The sequence below is a fragment of the Ochotona curzoniae genome, unplaced genomic scaffold (genome assembly GCF_017591425.1).
Source record: "Ochotona curzoniae isolate NIBS_2020 unplaced genomic scaffold, NIBS_Ocur_1.0 contig_3432, whole genome shotgun sequence".
Classification (NCBI taxonomy): domain Eukaryota; kingdom Metazoa; phylum Chordata; class Mammalia; order Lagomorpha; family Ochotonidae; genus Ochotona; species Ochotona curzoniae.
The window spans coordinates 18,107,745-18,128,990 of NW_024465859.1; positions in this window are offsets into that span (position 1 = coordinate 18,107,745).

Here is a 21,246-nt window from a genome sequence, read left to right on the forward strand (position 1 = left end):
ATCTTTTATATACAAAGTGTAAATTTGTATTATGCTTTTGCGAAATGTTTATCAGATAAGAAACACATGATGAAGACAGGAAAAAATTTCTTACTGATTATTCAAGCTAATCTAGAGGATATGAATCCACCATACACCAGTCTGGTTTTCCTGTGTATGGATTCTTGTCTGGGGCTTTGAAGACACGACATTTTAAGTTTATGTGTGAAGGAAGGAAACTATATGTGATGATGTCAGGAAACAATTGGTCACTCCATTCAGCTGATGCAGTGAATAAATGAGACCTCATAGAAAACAAGAGAGTGGCATTTTTCATGAGTCTATAGCTTTAGGACATAGCCCTCTTCAATCACAAGAGACATCAAGGATTTGACAAAATTGACTTTTCCTTAGCTGAGTTCTTAGTGATATATTGAAAGATCAGCCACATGACAGATGTGTTAGTGCGGCCAGAGTGATACGTATAGACAATGACGGAAGAATAAAGTATTTCATTGTTTCAAATTCACTTATTTACATAAGGCTTTTCTATTTTCTTTCTGTATCACTTCATATGATGGTGATCAAAACTAAATTGGTCATGACATTAACTGTGAAGTGGGAACAAGACTTGCATTTTTCAAAAACATGCAGATAATCATACAACAAGACTTTATGTTTGGTCTTTCATGGATTAATGCTAATGATTGTGGGAGAAGGCTAGAAGCCTGATTCAATCATGATGTTGGAAGGTAGGGTGTACCAGAAGTGATAGAACAGGATTACATGGTTAGAGCAGAGACTATGCTCTAATCGTGAGGTTATTACAAGAAGGGACATCAAAGACAGTAAATGAAGAGTGTGTCCCTGGCTCACCATGTGACTATTCCATCACCCACCAGCCTGTGCAGATGCCTCACCCAGTGTGGCCATTCATTTCTTGAATTCTGAACCTCCAAACGGTAAGCCTACATGAAGCTTTTGCCATAAGATGTGTTAACTATCGTCAACCGACATTTAACTATTCCGTCAACCTTTGACGATTCAGAATAAATTCACACTAAGCAAACAGATACAGATTAAACAAATATATTTTAAAATATAAATGTTTAGAATTTAAAATGTAGCTTAGGAAATAATAATGTTATTACCTTCAATGTCATATTAAATAATTAGAAAATGGAGGTGTGGACTTAAAGCGGGACTAATTAAAGTATCTAATCATTAAAGAGAGGGGCTGGTATGGAGGCATAGCTTATTTGGCCTCCATTTGTAATTCAGGCATCCCGTATGGGCACCAGTTTGATTGCTGGCTGCTCCACTTTCGTGTATCTCCCAGCTAATATATCCAGGAATTCAGAAAAAAGTAACCTAACTGCCTGGTCCCCCACATCCATTTAATAGACTAGGATAAGTTTCCAGGCTTCTGGCTTCAGTTTGACACATTCCCATCCTCTGCAAATTGAAGATCTCTCTGTCTTTCTTTTTCTCTCTTAATTCTGCCTTTCAATTAAATAAAGATAAATAAATTAAAAAGTGTTAACTACAAAGCCAGTGGACAGGGAAGATTCTGTTTTAAAAAAATAGAGAAAAAATTTTAAAAGCAACATAGAGTCTCAACTGCAGATAATAGCAAATATCATATACATATGAAATAATTCATTTATGATTTATATACATACATCTAGCACTGCAACCTGGGATTTCAGCACCATAACATGTGGCTGAATGCACTGCACTGCAACAGTGGCCCCCAAAGTCAGAATTTTAAGCACACTGTCACTATTTTACCACAAAGATTTCCAACCACAATCTTTGAGATTATAACGATATATTGATAGATAGATAGATAGGTAGATAGATAGATAGACATATATCAGATCCATGGCTATGTTGCATTATATGACAAGAAGTCCATTGTTATAGGACATGTACTCCACTTACATAACTGGAAAGAGGAGAATCAGATTTTTGTCCACAATGCTAATGAAAATAAAACTTCTATACATAAAATATCTTTTACATAATAATATACAATGCACACTTTCTCCATTTTACAATCAACCTTCACAGAAATCATCCATTCTTCTCTGAATTTTTTTTCAAAATGTATTTATTTACTTACCTGTGGAGATTGAGACAAAGAAAGAAGCAGAACTCCTTTTCACTGTTTCACTTCCCAAAAGCATTCAATAGTCAGAGGTGAGCTGAGATATGTCCTTGAGCCAGAAGCAAGGAACTCAACTCAGGTCTCCAAATCTGGTGGCAGATAAACAATCGCTAAGGCCATCAACTGCTACTCAGAGAACATGCAATAACAAAAACGGAAGGAGCCCCCCTGCCAGCTTTGTTCCCTGGTTCTCACGTGTGCTGGTTGAGTGTTGCAGCCCAATCTGGTATGGTCCACCTTGCCACAGCATTCGTTAGTGGGTGCTGTAGACTGGCCAGCTTGTCACAACCCCAATTCCAACTCAAGCTGGTTGGGGCTAAAGCGAAGCCCATAAGGCACCTATACCCAGCGCAAATGTGTACTGTATGTGTTGCGACTGAACCCTGCCCGACTCACACTCCTTTCTGGTGCTTGGATTTGCCAGCGTGTGATGTGAACTGATCCTGCCTGGTTCACCCCAACCTATTCCAAATGTATGCTGGTGGGTACCTTTCTCTGACCTGGTCTGGAATGCTCCCTATCATGACTCTTGCACTCACCTGCAGCGACTGTGTCTTGACAGAGGAGTTGCCCAAGCTCCTCCATCAGAAACTCTCCCAATGCTAGATCTCATGCACGTTGGTGGGTCCATGGGCCAGCCCTACTTAGTCCACCTCCTGTCCTAGCAGGAACAGTGGCCATTCCTGACTGGCCCTCATAACCTATTCCAGCTCTTACTGTTGGATGTTTTAGCCCTGTCAAGCCTGGTCCACACACAGACACGGCTCAAAATTGGCTGAGTAGGGGCAGAGACCTAGCCTAGCCCATCCTGTACCTACCTCAGTCTTCACAAGCACCAGTGGCTGCTGAAGTTTCGCCCAGTCCTGCACACTCCAGACCCAGTCCACATTTGTGTCAAGGGACACTACAGCTTTATCCATACCAGAACACAGTTCCCACTCCGGCCCCTGCACTCACCAGTGGGAACCACAACTCAGCCAGGTTAGCTCCCCAACCAGGCCTGTTCCCAGCCACAGATCACGTGTGTGCCAGTGGTTGCTCTGACCCAGCTTGGCATAGCCTTGGTTTGACCCTGCTTACATCTGCATTTTAATTATAATGTACAATAGGGGATATGTGAACAAGGAAGCATGGCTATATTATAACAGATTTTGTCTACAAAAGTAGAGAAAGGGTCAGATTTGATTCTTGCCAACAGTTTACTGACTCCTGTAGCAACCCTTTGTTTTTGTAGAAATAGTTGAGACATAGCAAATACCAGCATTCGTTGGTAGAATACTTCGTATAAGAAACAGTCTGAGTGAAGGGACGTTAGCCTAAGCTGACAGGAGAGTAATGCTGGACTCAAAGCCAAATCTCACAACTGACAGTTGAGTGAGCTGTCACCGCTGTGTTGGATCCTTATCAGCATGTGTCTTCACTGTTTAATTTCTCTCTTACATGTCAGTTCTGAGCATTCAGTTGCCTGTCCTCGCTGCAGGGATAATCCCTTTCTAGGATAGTTAGAGAAAGGTTGAAAAGTGCTTCCTCATACCTGAATATAGAAAAGAGGTTGGCTATTTCTATTATTTTATGTCAAAACTGATATAACATCGTTCTTATCCATCCTGAATTGGTGTCTTGACTGTTCGGTTTCCTGCTACTTGTATTTCAGTCTAGCCTTCTCTAGTTTGGTTCATTGACTAGTAACTTAGAAACATCCAACCAACCCTCTCTGTGTTTTGCTTGTTATAATCAGTATGGTGAATTGCTGTATCATCAGTGACATTATTGGATATTCCTTGGACTGTATGTTTTGGGTTGTATATTGTTTCTCCTTCATGCCTTAACCTTTCTATTTTGCATTTATCTTAAAGCAACTTCTCCAAAAGTAGACCTTGATACTGGCATTTATATGTATTGAACTTACTGCAAAAAAAAAAAATCCCAAGAGAAATTGCTTGGGATAAGAGTAACACAAATGGAATAGCGAAGTGGATAAGCAGGTGTGTGGTTTAAGATAAAGTTTAGATTCAGCACAATTACTCAGGGATTTCTGGGGACTGACATGCCGAAAGTCTGTTCTTTGAAGCAAGGAAAGGAAGATGACACCTGACCCCAAACACCTTGGATAAGACAGTTTTAGCCTCTCAAGGACAATCCTCATGGACAGCATGCATGTGTAAGTCATCATCAATGAACTCAGGGTAGCTGAGTGATGAATGTCAGAGCAGAGCCAGGGAAGGAAAATTGAATTGAATATAAATAGCTTTCTGCTGACGTCTAATTATTCTTAACTTGCACCTTGCTATCAAGCTAGCCTGCGAGTGAGAAGAGCATACTCACTGATACGAAAAAAATAAGAACTAGGATTCTTGTTCATCCTGTCTTCCCATAGGATAAACATACTAAAGGAAATTTAAAGAGAAAAGAGAAAAAGAAAAAAAAAAAGAAGAAGAAGAAACATTATCATTCCAACCTAGGACGAAATCCTAGTAGTGTGATTTTTTGAAACGATAGTGGATGACCCAGCAGAGAGGTGAGAGCACAGGTTCCAAGTTTTATTGAACAATATCGCCTATTGAATCGCGTGGGGTCACAAAGGATCTGTCTATTAGCACATTTGTGCTGACGGGTTAAACTGGTGTCAAATTTCTTTATGGACCCTGACCCTTTGTACCCAGTTTCTAGTAGTCTTGATTCTGAAGGAGAAGACCACATTGGGAAGTGATCCAATAGCAAATCATTGAAGTTCATTTCCAGATAGCGTTTTACTTGCTTAAATGCACACACACATACACATAATTCAGTAATAATTTCTTGTTGAATATGAATCACACAAAAACCGAGTGCCGCAGAGAACCAAACACATGATTTCCTTCCATAAAGATTGTGAAATGTTTTGCTGAAGGAGAAGAATACAGAATGATTTTCTGCCTTGGAGAGTAAATATGTGATAGTCATAACCAGAACACCCAGTAACAAATCATTCATCATCATATAGAAATATAATTGAGATAAAGTTGTTAACTCATTTTCTAGTCTTTCCTTATAAATACAATGCCATACAATGCATCTGTTACAGTTAAATCATTTCTTAACAACTACTTCCATAGCTATGTTAATGAGACATTATATGTCATAGTTGATAAAATGAAGTCAAAACATCAAATGATCGAGTTTTCCTCCTTCTATACTACCCTATTTGAAAGCAATCTAACCTGTTTCCTGATTTGATTTAGTGTTGCTCAATTTACCTTTCTGACTGTATGTTTCTCAGCACCTTTTATTGATGCTAATTTTACTTTCCATCCTATTAATATTGTATGAAACTGAAACATAGTGTGAGCTGTGTTCCTCTGGAGGGACAGAGGCTTTCAGTGCAACAGGAATCCAGATGAAGTTAAAATTCAGAATGATCTTGTTTTTCCCATTTCCTCAGAATTGTTTGTGTTCCTGCATATTCTCTCAAAATAGTTATGTTTAATGATCGTCTAACATCAGTCAAGTAAACAAGAAGATAGTAAATCTATCATCATTTCTTTCTTAGCTAATTACAATGGAATTGAGTTTGACCTAATTAACCTGAGCCCAGACAGATGTTAAATTTCATATTTCTGCATCATAGAACAAGACACAAAAAAGTCTCTGTGTAACTCACAGAGTTAATGCGATGACAGTTTTAATAAATGAATGTTTGCTGTTTGGGATTTGTGTATGCGATGCATATATTTATAATAATATTAGAAAAGAACCCAGTCAACATCAAATATTAAACAATTTTCACATGCAAAAAATAAACCTAAGAACTGCAAGAAAAACTGCTAGAACTAATATTATAATACAGTGAAATGGCAAATTATAAGGTAAGCAAAAATATCAAGTTTATATATGCTAATAATGATTTCAATAAAAGAGAAATCAAGGAAGAATTCTCATGCAAAAGCTACCAAAATTCAAATACTTAGGCATAAATTTAACTGAAGAAGTGAAATATCTCTACAATGAAAATTATAAATGATTGATGATAATTTAAATTAACAATGACTACCTCTCAAATGGAAAGAAGCACCATGCTCACAGATTGTAAGAATGAACATAACTAAAATTCCACACTACATAAAGACATCAATGAATCTATAATAACAGACAATGGTTAGAAAAAAGTTTTTAAGATAAAATATCAACAGCCTCATGAGAGGGTGAAATGCAAGCTGATCAACGATAGCTGGGCCCACAGCTTGGTGCAGAGCTATAGTAATTAAACAGTCTGATATAAGCATGAAAACCTATACATGAGTCAGTGGAACAGAACAGAGACCCAGAATGTAATCCATGTTCATATAACCAACTGGTTCTTGAAATAAGTACCCAGAACATACATTAGAAAAATGATAATTTCTTCAATAACTGGTACAGATAAAACTGGATGTATATATGTAGAAAAGTACAGTTATATCACTACCTATCACCATATACAGCATTCAGTACAAGTTGTGTTAAATACATAAAATTAACACCTGAGACTAAGAAGTTCTTGCAGAAAATAATGAACACAAAAACACTGAAAAACATTGATGTAGAGGATACTTTCTTGCATGAGACCTACAGAAGCACAAGAAACAAACCGAAGTAAGCCTAAGGGGCTGTATCAAACTGAAAACATTCGCACAGGAAATGTAAAGAAAGAAACATTCAACAGATAGGGAAAGAAAAAAAAAACCCATTTGCAAGCCACATGTCAAACAAAGAATCTGCAGAATATATCAGCCACTCAAAAAGGTAACAGAAATGATAAAACAACAGAAAAGAAGAAATCTAATTGTGAGATGGACAAAGGATCTCAATAGACAATTTTCAAAAGAAATACAAATGCCCAGTAAATAATGAAAAAATGTTCAACTTCAACCATCGAAGCTACCATGAGACATCGCCTCACTTCTGGTAAAATTAGTGTTAATCAAGACAGAAAGTTACGCATGCTGGACAGGGTGTGAGCCAAAGAAAACCATCACACGCTATCTATATCTATATCTATATCTATATCTATATCTATATCTATATCTATATCTATATCTATATCGTATCTGTATCCATATCTAGATCTATCGATTGATCTATCTATCTATCTATGTATCTATACCTGTATATATAAACTGTATCTATATCCAGGCAACTGTCAACATTCTGATATTCATCTTTTATAAGATGCGTTTACTTTTAATTGTAAAGTCAGGTATACAGAGAGGAAGAGAGACAGAGAATAAGATCTTCCATCCGATGATTCACTCCCCAAGTGACCACAATGGCTTGTGCAGTTCAGTTCGGAAGCCAGGAGCCTGGAGCTCTCCCGGGTCTCCCACATGGGTGCAGAGTCCCAAAGCTTTGGGCCGTCCTCGACTGCTTTCCCAGGCCACAAGCAGGGAGTTGGATGGGAAGTGGAGCTGCCCGAATTAGAAGCGGCACCCATATGGGATCTTGGCATGGGCAAGGTGAGGATTTTAGCTGCTAGGCCATGGCACCAGGCCCAATATTCTGATATTCTATCCTCAATATGTTTCTGGCTCTCCAGATATTTTCAGGTTTTGGTGCAAAAGCTTCTTTTTTTTTTTCTGTAGCTTAGTTTTTATGATAACATTTGCAAAAGGAAGAGGAACATCATCAATGATCATCAAATCACAGATATTGCACAACGGATATGCACTTAAGCATGACAACTTTCATGGAAGACTAATTTTATATTTCCTCAGTATTCAACACCGTCCTCACATGCATATTTGCAGCCAGCTGTAGATTGGATTTCTCTTTTTTCTGTCAGCTATGTGACATGAATTACAGCATATCTGCTTTTCTACAATATCTTATCCCCCAAAGACATTCAGAGGATTCCCAGACACAGAGGAAATGGAAATATTATCCAGTGGGAATAATGAACAGGCTGATCTGTCATTCTCAAATATTCCTTCTGTGGTTGAGAACCATGTTGGTTTTTCCGTAACACTGAGTGATGACTTTTCATCTCTAATCAAATTGTCTTGGATCTTCTTCTAAATTAGAATACTATCTATATTTCTGATATTCAGACCAATTAAAAAAAAAACTGCCTTGGATCTTCTCGTAAGCATAGTCTATAAAAGTCTTGCAAGATCAATCGCATGATAAAGAGCTTCTTAAGTCAAATGGGCTGGAAACTCCACAATTTAGCTGTGTACATCTTGAAGTAGGAATGCATCCTGGGGGGGCGGGGTTTATAGTAGAGTGAATGCTGTGACTACATTTAGTTGCTAGACAAAAGCAATGGAACCAGCAATACAATTGTGACTATCTAGTCTCCCTGCTTTTTCATGTACACTTTCACCTGTTTCTGAACCACAGGATATGTATCAATAAGATGCTGCTTGCACTGGTGTGTTTAATTTGACATCTTCCCAAATTCTCTTTAGCAGACTTAACAAATTCCCTTTAGCAGAGTTAATTGGTGAGCTTTGTCTTATGAGATCCTGGCATGTTTTGAAAGAGAAAAATAGCAGTTTAAGAAGCTTATACTGACTTACCTTCTTTTCTACAGGGGATTTAAAATGAATAACATAATACATTGTAGATTGTTAAGATTAAAAGAGATCATTGAGATTTAATAAATATAAAGGGTTTAGGCTTGAATTAAAAGTATAATAGTAAATTAAAAGGGAGTGAAGCAAAACTGTTAAGTTGAAAGTCCTCAGTTTGGTAGTATTCCCCGGCATGGGGAAACAAAAAAGACATGTCCTTCTCCTAGATCTTAAGAACTATCTGAATGTAACTTTCAAATATTTCAAAACGAGCATTGGCAGATTTTACCAAAGAGTAATCAGAAGCAAGTTAACAAGCAAAGGAAGAAGTATATGTGCAAATATTCCAGAAAATTGAATTTTTCTCAGGACACAAAAGTAAAATAAAATCATATTGATTACAGCTAATGATATCTCATGGGGAACAAAGGCATGAATAAATGTTAACACCCATTAGTTTTCCAGCTACAAGTATTTTTTCCAGCTAAATAAACTTTCATACAAGGGAGATATAAATTAGATTAAATAGTTGATAATGCTAGTCAAATGCAGTTAGTGCATAAACACGTTACATGATTTATTTCTGAAAGATAAAAGATAAAAATTGTACATAACGGTTTAGAAATATGGAAGGTGGAAATGAAGATCTGAGAAAAATTTAATTTAAGTATCTGGAGAAAAATAAATGCACAGTTACAGTTTTTTTATTGTTATTAACATTGTATTATGTGATACAGTTTTATAGGCACTGGGGATTCCCCCCACCCACAGTTACAGTTGTTGAATATGCATTTCCTGGATCTATAATTGGTGACAAATATTTGTTATTCTATTAGGTTATGAAGAAACTCCCCTAAAGGAGCATAAGAATTACATAGTAGACATAAGATTGACTTTATAAGGAAATTACACAGAAAAAAAGGGGTAGAATAATGTGTTCTCAGACCTGAGACATACAACTGTCAACCTGGAAGTCTGTACTTCTAACACCTGTCAAGAACAAGACTGCCACATGTTGAAACTCCTGATAGTTATTCCGTCTTAACACTAGAGTGTCTCGTATCACAAATTGGAAAGATTACAAAAATTCACCCCGAATTCTGTGTTTTAAAAAGATTTATTTATTTTTAATGGAAAGTCAGAGAGGAGGAAGACAGAGAAGATCTTCCATCCAAAGACTCACTCCCCAAGTGGCCTCAAGGGCTGAATTTGCACCAAAATGAAGCCAGGAGTCAGGAGCTTCATTTCGAGTCTCCCACACACGGGTGCAGGGTCCCATGATTTGGGTCCATCCTGTACTGCTTTCCCAGGCCACAAGTAGGGACAAGGGCCAGCATCTGTATGGGAACCCGGCACATTCAAGGCAAATATTTTAGCTGCTAGACTACAGCACTGGGCTCGCCAAATTCTTTAAAAGTATCTATAGCAGATATGAATTACTTCTATCCATCAGAAGCATATTTATACACACATGTATATATGAATATATATGTTTATGTGCATATAATATATATAGATAACATTATATGTTTCATTATATATTGCATTATATATTATATAAATATATTATATATGAATTCATCTTTATATACACATATATTTGAAATATGTGTATATTATATTTTATACATAATAGTGTATATATGTATATATATATATAAACACACACATACTATAATAGGTCTTGAAAACATTCATGTAAAATGCATATGATGAAATAGCCACCCATGAATCTCATAATTATGCCAGCAAAATAATATATATGTGTATTAGTATATGTATGCTAACAAAATTATATGCATGTATATAATAATTGCTACTTGTCTTCATAAGCACTGGTTTGATGCACTAAGAAATGTAATACAGGCTGTATGGAGTTAATTAGAATGAGAAGAACTTACTAAAACTAAAAGCCAAAACTATAATTTATGGAAAAAGGTGAATAGCAAAAGAATGGTCAAATCATTATTAATGCTTTACAAAATATCAGTGGGGATAATTGCACAAAGAAATCAAAAGTTTATAAATGACGTTTTTTTTTTTTAGATTTATTTCTTTTTATTGGAAATGCGGATATACAGTGAGGAGGAGAGACAGAGAGGAAGATCTTCCATCTGATGCTTCACTCCCCAAGCAGCCACGATGGCTGGAGCTGAGCTGATCCGAAGCCAGGAGCCTGGAGCTCTTCTGGGTCTCCTACAAAGGTGCAGGGTCTTAAGGCTTTGGGCCGTCCTTGACTGCTTTCCCAGGCCATAAGCCGGGAGCTGGATAGGAAGTGGGGCCGCTGGGATTAGAACTAGTGGCCATATAGGATCCTGGCGCATTTAAGGCAAGGAAGGGGAGGATTTTAACCACTACGCTATCATGCCAGGCCCTAAATGAATAATTTTTAAAGAATTAGACAATGTTGGAAATGAGGCGTGTAGCCACAGAACCATCCATATCAAACTGCTTTTTATAGGAGAAAGCTGCTGATTAATTGCAAATACAGACACTATAATCAGGACAGTTGGCTCAATTCATGTGTTTCTTCCTCAAACTTGAGTATATATTGAATTTTTGCTCAACTGATACAGTAACTGGTGCAACGAGACGAACTGTAGGTAAAAGCACCACCTTTGGCAGAAATATTAAACAAGTTGGATGATTAGGAAGCCCGCTTAAGAGAAGTTTTACAAAAGATGACTTTGTCTACATGACCTTGAGGACAGAGTAATCAAGGCAGTGCGTTGCTAACAGTTGGAAGTGTGTAGTCAAAGAAAAAGCAGACCAGCCAAGACTAAGGTGATGGTATTGTAGTTTTCAAGATGCTCAACACATTTTTTTTTTCTTTTTGACATTCTTGAGGGCCAATAAGTGTTAACAATAGACACTTGGAACTTTATTAATCAATTCATTCATTCATTCATTTGGAGAAATTTAGCAAAACTTTGGGAGAAAAATGTCCAGAAAACCTACAGCATAGAGTCCTTCTTGTCCATGATAAATCTAATCTTTGCTCTCATTGGACAAGGGCAACGCTGGGTGAGATTTGATGGGAAACGTTTGCATAGGTGTTTTACCAGTTGATGTGACTTCCTTTCCTTTTTTATTTCATAATCACAATGTCTTGAAAAGCACTTATTTTTCCTTAGTTAACAGTATAAAGGAAACTGCACTGACATAGTTAAATTCACAGAACCATGACTTCATTAGGCATGGTCTCTATTAATGGCTTTACCATCTTACATTTCAATATTTGGTTTTACTACCTATAAAAGTAAAAATGTTTTACCACCCATAAAAGTGTGCTGTCATTGATAGAACTAATGCTCAGAAATAAAGTCTTTTGTAAATTATTGTTTATTCTGATATTCCATAAACCGATGCTCCATAAACAAGTCCCCTGATCTGTAAAAGCACATGGACAGGTGTGACAATCTGTGTGTTTTTGCTTAAAACACAACAAAATGTCTCCAATTTCTAAAATTACAAACTCAAAATAGTATTTCCTCAGACTCTACAAATTTACTATTTAGACATTTTGTTAAAATCTTGAAATAATCAATCTTTGATTAAGTGGATGAAAAACAAAACTCAAAAGATGGAATGAAAGAAACATTATTTCCAATATATTAGCATTTGTGTGATTTTAAGCAGTAAACTTCTGAGGTCAATGTTGTGGCACCGTAGGTTAGGCTGTTGCCTGTCATTCTCACATCCAACGTATGCACCTGTTTGAGTCCCAGATGCTCTGCTTCCTATCCATCTCACAGCTAAAGTGCTAGGGAAAACAGTAGAAAAGGACAAAAGTACTTGAATTTTCCACCGGTCCAAGTGGGAGGCTCAGGTAGATCTTTTGACTCTGGTTTCAACAAGGTCTAGCCCTGACATTCATGGCCATTTTAGGAGTGAACCAGCAAAGAAAAACCTCTTTTATTCCCCCTCTCCCTATCTCTATCACTCTAATCTTTCAAATCAATCTTTAAAAATGTGTCTTTGGATAATACCTGTAAATCTCAACAATTGAGTTTTCTCATCAGTTAGCAGGAGTAAGTAAGAAAGAAGACAGAGAAAGGGGTGAGTGAAAGTGTAGGCAGGAGAACATAAGCAAAGCGGGAGGACAAAAGGAAAGAAGGAAGGAGATGTGGGGGGAGAGGAATGGAGATTTTTGTCCATAGCGGGGTTTCTGTCTGGGAAATAATGTTATGCATTTGGAACACTCACTGTGCACATTCATTCAGATGAGTTTCTTTGAGGCATTCTGTGCGGGGTGTGACTAGCAACTACTTTCATAGGAAAAACTGATGAATTTTATCATGGGATAGAAACAACCAAACACAAAACATAATCAAGGCAATAAAAAAATGGAGAAGGGGCTAAGAGAGATCCTTGGGAGAAATGTTGTTTCCAAGTTTGAACTGTATGCTGCAGTATTGCAAAATTCATAAAGGGTCTTCAGTAAGATTTCATCTACCCAGACATGTCTCATTTAAGTAGTATTTGAAAAAGCATCAGAGGAAAGGAAGATATCCTGCTTATTCTTACATCTTTGGGAGAAAAGAAAGAAAAATCACCATTGAGACAGTAGCTCGTGGTGAAGAGAGGTGAGGAATGAATAAAATCATGTGGAAATTTTGCAATAGCCTTTTTGGTGTTTGCTGTACTTCTTGCAGCATAAGGGGTGAGGCAGTTCAAACCAATTTTCTTTAAATATCAAAGGACTGGGTGACTTTTGACACATTAGTTGCAATATAACTAGAGGGCAGAATAAAGAAAAGGAGCAAATGACCTCTAAGGCCTCACCCAACTCTGAAATGCTTTGATTTTAAGAGAAAAGTAAGACTGCTTAACCATATATCAAAGACTTTCAAGTATGGGTTCGGTTTGGGCCAATTACTACATTTATTTATGGCTTGGGAACTTCGTTTAAGGCTAGAGGTACAAGACTAAAATAACTCAAGTTCAAAGAAACAACAGTGACATTGACATTTCACATGATCAGCAAATCTTCTGGAGAGTTGCACAATGGCAGCATGTATAAGTCACAGTTGCCACTACTCAAGTGGACTAAGGATTAGTGCAAACGCCGTCCCCAGTGTCTCATCATTGATTAAATCAAACCTGACCTTCCAGGCCAATTGTTGCTCTCACCTCAGAAGAAACCAAAGCACTAAAAATGGCAAAGACAAATAAGCTATTTCTGCCTCTTGGGATTAAAAAGAAAGAAAGAAAGGGAGAGAGGGAGGAAGGGAGGAAGGAAAGAAGGGAGGGAGGAAGAAAAAAAAAGAAAACAAGTAAGCAATTTTGAAAGTTCTTTCTAACCATGGGAGACCCCAGATACTGCCAACTTTTCAATTGGATTATCTGAAACCATTTCTTGTTAATTGTCAAAGGGAAAAAAATCAATTTCTGCTTATTAACTTTAGATAAAAAGTTTTGCCATAGATCTCAGACTCTAGTTTCCACATTCAAATTAAGCCCAATCATGAGAATGGTCACAGTTGTTAACCCTTTAGCCATTGAGAATTCTAACAGCACAAATAGAACTTATATTAGCATGATGGTAATTTGAGTAACAATAATAGTTTTGATTTTGAGTAATTTGATGTACTGATTATGTCCTTATAAGTACCATTTTTTGTGTGTGTGAATAAGACTATATGCAACATGTGGGGAAAAAGATACATTTCCCAACAAAATCATGACTTGAATCCAGACAAATGTTAGTGATTGGTAACCAACCAGAAACTGTCATACTCTATACTTGATATTTTTCATTTTGGAGAAGAAAAGCACCTTGCTAATAATTTCAGTAAAAAGCCTACATGGCCAGCATTTAAACTTTTTTTTCTTCTTCCCCTTCCTTTTCTTCGTCCTATAATTTTCCTCCTCCTCAACTTTTCTCCTTCTCCTGTTCCTCCAAGACTGCTTTCTTCTTCTTTTTTCATTCTGAACCACAGATTGTGCAGTAGAATGAAATTTATGAAATAGAAGATTTAGAAAATTCAAGTTCTCATATTTCCTTGGTCACTAAATCACTAACATCCAGCAAGCCATTATTTTTGTAAAATGAAGTTTTGTGAGGTCTCTTGCAGACAATGACATTTGAAATCAATTTGCTAACTTTTGTTACTGACCACTGTAGTATAGATTCCAATTTTGCATAATCATAGAAGATACTTTCCTGGGTGCAGAGAACTGAGGACCAGGAAATCTTTCTTCTGTATGTTGCAGAAACAACCGTCTTCTGTGTTCTGATTTCGTATGCCACACTGAACTCATTTAAACAGGAGTGTTCCCACTGAGCTCTGTGTGTAAAGAAAATGCCATCATGTATCTACCCAGCCACATTTAACTAGACACAAAAATATCCCAACCACTACTCTTCTATTAATATTTTGCTGTAATAGGTTTGCGAGGCAGACTCATGATCCCTTTCCAGCTGGTATTTGCAGTGAGAACTGAATCAATGTGTACATAAATTCCACTAACTAATCGCAGAACAGGGCATTTCCAGTTCAGTTTGACCATCTATAAAGCAGTATTGTAAAATATTAGTTTGCAAGGGAGGTCGCTCAAAAATTTCAAGACTCCAGGATTTATAATTTAGAATCTTTTCCTCCAAAGTTAAGCTTAGGATCCACTCTGGAAACTGGTTCATGTCTTGGCTGCTCCAATTCCCGTTCAGCCCCGCTATTTGTGACCTAGCATAGCAGTGGGGAATACCCAAAACCTTGGGACCCTGCACTCATGTGGGAGACTCAGAGAAGGCTCTTAGATGTTCCCATGTGGGGAGTGAATCAGCAGGTGGAAGATGTATTTGTCTCTTCTTTCTGTAAATATTTCTTTCCAATAAAAATAAATTAATCTTCCCCCTCAAAAAATTTAAAATTAGATTAGATAGACAGAGACCAATAAGGAAAGGTTAGAATCAGACAGGAAACAGGCAGCGGGGACCCACATATACCTTACTAAGTAGGTCACAAAGATTAGTTATTCCTCACTAGGGTACTGAAGATTTCTCTGCACGCCCCTCCTAAAACTGTCCTGTGCCTCAACTGTTAACATATGCTTAGTTAGAGTTATACGCCGGATTGGACTATCCTAAAATTCACCAAGTTCAGTAAAATTACGTTTCAATACTATAAACAGCTAAATATAAAATGAAAATATATAAGAGACAGCTGAATAGTACCCTGTAGCCATTTTAAGGTGTATAGCAGTCAGATGTGTGTAAACAAAAATTGAAATGTCAATGAAGTAGTCACAGGACATGGTTAAGAATTTGAATTTTCTAACATATTGGTCACTCAATACCATGGCAATAAACTCCATGATGTTGTAAAGTCTTGTTATGTTGTGGCTTTTCATTGGATGGGATGATACTCTGCCAGCTCTACTTTCAGAACAGGGATGGTTTCTAAAGAAAACTGAGAAATTTATTTGGACAATAAGATCTTGGACTCTATGCATAGTACATGCTTGCAATGAAGGAACCATGACTGGATTTGAACTGTACTACTGCAACAATGTGGAGGAATCTATCATGGGGGGAGGGCATGGGGAGGGATGGAGAAATCCCAGAGCCTATGAAACTCTGTAATAAAACGAAATCAAATAAATTAAAAAAAAAAATTTGTATCCAAAGTTTACAAAGATCAACAAACCCAATTAAAAAAAAAGAAATATCACAATATCAATTTGCAATTGTCTTAAATAAAGACAGAGTGGGTGTGCAAAAATCTTGTCTCGGGTCTGGCGGCATGGCCTAGCATCTAAAGTCCTTGCCTTGAATGCACTGGGATCCCACATGGGCACCGGTTCTAATCCTAGCAGCTCCTCTTCCATTCAGCTCCCTGCTGGTGGCCTGGGAAAGCAGTCGAGGATGGCCCAAAGCCTTGGGACCTGCACCCATGTGGGATACCAGGAAGAAGTTCCTGGATCCTGGCTTCGGATCAGCATAGCATCAGCTGTTGCGCTCACTTGGTGGGTGAAGCATTGGACGGAAGATCTTCCTCTCTGTCTCTCCTCCTCTTTGTATATCTGACTTTCCAATAAATAAATAAATCTTTTAAAAAAAAAAGAATATTGTCTCTCCACACGAAAAGTTACATGAAGTCAATGTGGCAGCAAAAATTATGCCTTTTGTGCTACTTTCCATGCATTTTCTAACTTTCTTCCATTTTTTAATTTTCTCAGTTAATTTTTCAGGCCAAGCTGAATCAACAAAACTAAATGCATATCCAGACGAACCACATAGAATGTGGCAAGAACTCGGGCGCTCGAACCATTACCTTTGCTTCTGATGGCCTGCACTAGCAGGAGTCTGCAGTCAGCAGTAGTGCAGGGTATCAGATTGAGGCATTCTGATAATAAGTACATGTGTCACAGCTGGAGTTGAACTGTGGCTTCAAGCACCTGTGCCTGAGACTGATAGTTACTATGGATTGGATGACAGGATATATGAGAACAAAGGGCTGAAATAACTGTGATATTTTGCTTCTTGATGTCACTGTGTAAACAATTTATCAGTATTGCATTTGGGATAGAGGCTTGACTGCATGAAATCCTGTTTCTTCTACTTTTCTCTTTAACATTGGGAAATTCTCTTTGCTTGTCCGAGTCTGTTCTCTTTAGTGAAATGCTTGCTAAATGTCACTAGTATTGTTATGCAGCTTCATGAAAGTTTGCTTTTTCAATCGAGTGGTTAAGAAAGTTACACTACTATATAGGTTTAATGATCTGCAATTGTTTTATAATTTACTATATATAATGGGAAGTATTATTTTTATTCAAGTATTGTTTAATAGCCATTGTACATTTTTCCACTAAATCATGATCGTTTTGCTTTTTATTTATTAAACTTATCTGACAGTATTTATTTCAAAAGTACACATTTTAGTGCCATTTTGAGGAACCAATTTTGTAATTCAGGTAAATGATTTAGCACATTCTGACACAGATAGTATAGGCTGAGTACTTTCAATGCTGTGACAGTACCTGCATTGATGTAGGAATTCAAGGATGTTACCAGTATCTATTTTCAGAATCAAAATTTCTCCAAATGCAAAAGTTCTCCAAATATAGGATTAACTACAACTTGCATATTTCCTTCTTAAAGGAAATATAATAATCCAAAAAAAATGTGCTAACATTTATAACTGTACATGTTATTAAGAGTTGGCCTCTTTGAAACTCTTATTATTTGCAAATTTGGAAAAATAAGAAATACCAGTATCTCAGAGTAATTAAGAAGATGAAATGAAGCAATAAACATACAAGACATAGCAGATTGAAGTTGTGGTAAATAGTAAGGAGTCATTGTTATTGTTTTTATTGAATGTGAAGATGAACTGATTATGGGGGTTTTTGTTTTGTTTTTGACAAGCTTTATTAGCCCTAATATAAGTATGAAGAAACTGATAGAAGAAAGCTAAAGATATACTAAGGTAAAAGTAAAATATATATATATATATATATATATAAGATTTTGATCTCAGGGTTTCTCTTCTCAATACTGTTACTCTTTTCACTATACCATGTTAATATTTACTTGCTATTTTTGCTTGAAGTCCTGGCATAGTATGACGATGGATTTTCTGAATGTGGCACCACTAGAAGATAAAAGCAAAGGAGTTCACCTACAAGTAGCTCCAAAGTAACTTAAGTACATTCCCTTGAGCTACAAACTTGGCAATTCTAAATTTACTCAGCAGAGACAGAAATTCTTCAAAGAGGAAGAGCAGAGAAAATTTCCAAGTACTAGTCTTTGGTGCACTTCACATTAGTGAATGCTAATGTTCAAAGTTTGGAGAACAGTAAAACACAAGTCCTCACTCAGATGGACAATCCAAATCTAGGACCCTCCTCCAAAGAATAGTGACCACTATTTTCAGGCAGTCTTTGATGTAAATTCATGATTTATATTAGCTGAAGACATTAGGCAAAGCTGGTGTCTTTAAGATGAAGGCGCTGTCATTTCCTAGTTGATTGCACAAGAGGCATTCTCTTTCATACTCTTTATGCCACCCTGTTCCCTCCCCTTTTGCAACGTGTCTTTGAGCACATATGCTGTTTAGTCTATATTACACATACAATTGGTTCTCATATTTGTTTATTCAGTTGATATTTATAGAGATACTACTACGATGATAGAGCATTTGATAAGCATAGAAAACACTTAAGATCATATAAAATGTACTTAGCAATCCATTAATACTTTTCTGAGATGTCAGAATCCAAAGTGGAAAGACACCAACGTAGCAGGTGCTGCATTACACAGCTTAGTATATAGTGAGGATACTTATCAAGGATATTCAGTTAGCAGTTAGCATTGTCCATGAGAGTACAGAAATATGAAGAAGAGGTAACATTTATATGGGATTGGAAAGATGATGGAAATATTAGTCTGAAATATCTCCATTGATAATCTCTTCACTTTATAAGTACTCATATTTCTAGCACATCAATTATCCATGCTGCTTCTCAAATGATCTTTTTACAATAGAAAACATATCATGACACTGAATCGCAATATAACCTAATTAGAAAAAACCCAAGCTTTAGCATGACCGACACATTCTGACACTGGCCCATTTTCCTGATGTCCATAACATACAATTCACTAAACATCTGAAATGGTGGTTTTCTTTCTGTTCCTTGGACAAGCAAAGTTCAAGTTTATTGTAGTGTCTTTACATATGCCGTTTCACTCATCTGAAAGTCTCAATCCACCCCTCCTTCAATTTGCATGGTTGATATAGTTTTAGCCGTTAAGTATTAGCACAGAAATCACTGTTCAGATCCTCCCTAAATGTCCAATATGAATTGAGTAGATTATCGTCATTTTTTATCCTGATTTTTTTTTTCTTTTAAATGAGAATCCAAGCTCCATGAAACAACAGCTTCTAGTGCTTTTTTTTTCTTTTTTGATATTGCTGCATCTCCAATTAATAGAATAGTTCCCAGTGATAAGTGCTTTATTAACTTCTTTAGATGATGATTTCTTGTTTTTCATCTCTAATAAGTTGACTTATATAATATAATTAATGTTAGTCTTTTTTTTAGGTTTTTCATCTATTTACGTGAGATAAATAAAATGATCAAGGACAGGAGTGTTCTATTAACTGGTTAACCCCCTAAAGGCCACAGCATCTGGAGCCCAGTGTGCACTGAAATATGGATCTGAACTTGACTTCCACCTCCTGCTGCAGTGGCTGTATGCATGTGCTTGGATCACTAGCCACTGCTTCCCAGGGTGGAAGCCAGTACTTGAACTTGGGCCATTCATGATCTGCTGTGAGTGTCCCTGGCAGTTTCTTCACCTTTGTGCCAAATGCCTGCTCCATTTAAAATAATTCTCCCATCACAGACCTCACTGCACATATGTGGGAATCCTTAAGAGACGCCAAACTTCTCTTCCAATGTGCATTAGTTTTTCAGGCTTGTAATATCACAGTACCACCGACTAGATAGCTTACATACTAAAAATCCATTTTGTCAAAATTCTGGAAGCTGGTGGTTCAACACTTGATCTGGTCTTGTGTTTATATATATATTGTTTATATATATTGCTTGTATATATTTGTGGCTTATCATCATCTTCTTGTAAGGATACCAGTCTTATTAGGCTATGGTCCACTTTAATGCTCCCATTGGCCTTCATTATCTAAAGATCCTACCTCCAAATACAGTCATTTCCTGAGGTGAGATCTCCAGTACACCAATTTGGAAGTGGAATTAATGTCATTATACAATGCTATAAGCTACCACATATGATTGTAAGTACAGAATTTACAATAGAAGCAATTTGTAATTCTTAACACTTACTTAATTCAAACTGTGGGTCTTGTTTTTTTTTTTAAATTTCAGCAACCACAGATAAGATATAATATATACTCAGCTTACCTGATAAACAGACATCAAGTACAGTAATTCAAGAAAAAAAGGGATGTGTCTTTCCAGTACAGAAAAAGTCGTTTTTTTTTTTTTCTTTAAGTAGTTAATCAGTAGTAGTTCTGTGCTTGTGTTGTTAATAATTATACAGGAATCCAGTTCTCTTCTATTTTCTTCCTTACTACTCACTAACAATGTTATCAAATCTTTAAGGTTGAATCAAATTCCTAGCACAATTTTATCTGTCATATCCAGAGAAAGGAACAGAGGTAACAGAGAGAAAGCCGTTTTCTTTTCAGCCTGATGTCTTTGAATTAAGTCTGTTACTTCCCTCACATTCTGTTGAAATTAATTTCTTCTTATGATCAAATCACATATAAATGGAGCTTTGAATAAGTCTGTGAATAATGATGCGTTTGCGAAGTAAAAGTGATCTCTGAGATGTTCTCATGTTTAAAAGTAAGAGAGTCCGGCATGGTAATCTAGCAGCTGAAGCCCTCACCTTGCAGACCCCAGAATCCCATATGCACACGTTGCAGCTGCTCCACTTCTTTTCTATCTCCTTGATTGTGACCTGGAAGGCAGTTGAGGACGGCCCAAAGCTTTGGGACCCTGCACCTGCGTGGAATACCTGGAAGAATTTTCTGGCTCTTGGTTTCAAATCAGCTCAGCTCTGGGCAATGTGGCCACTTG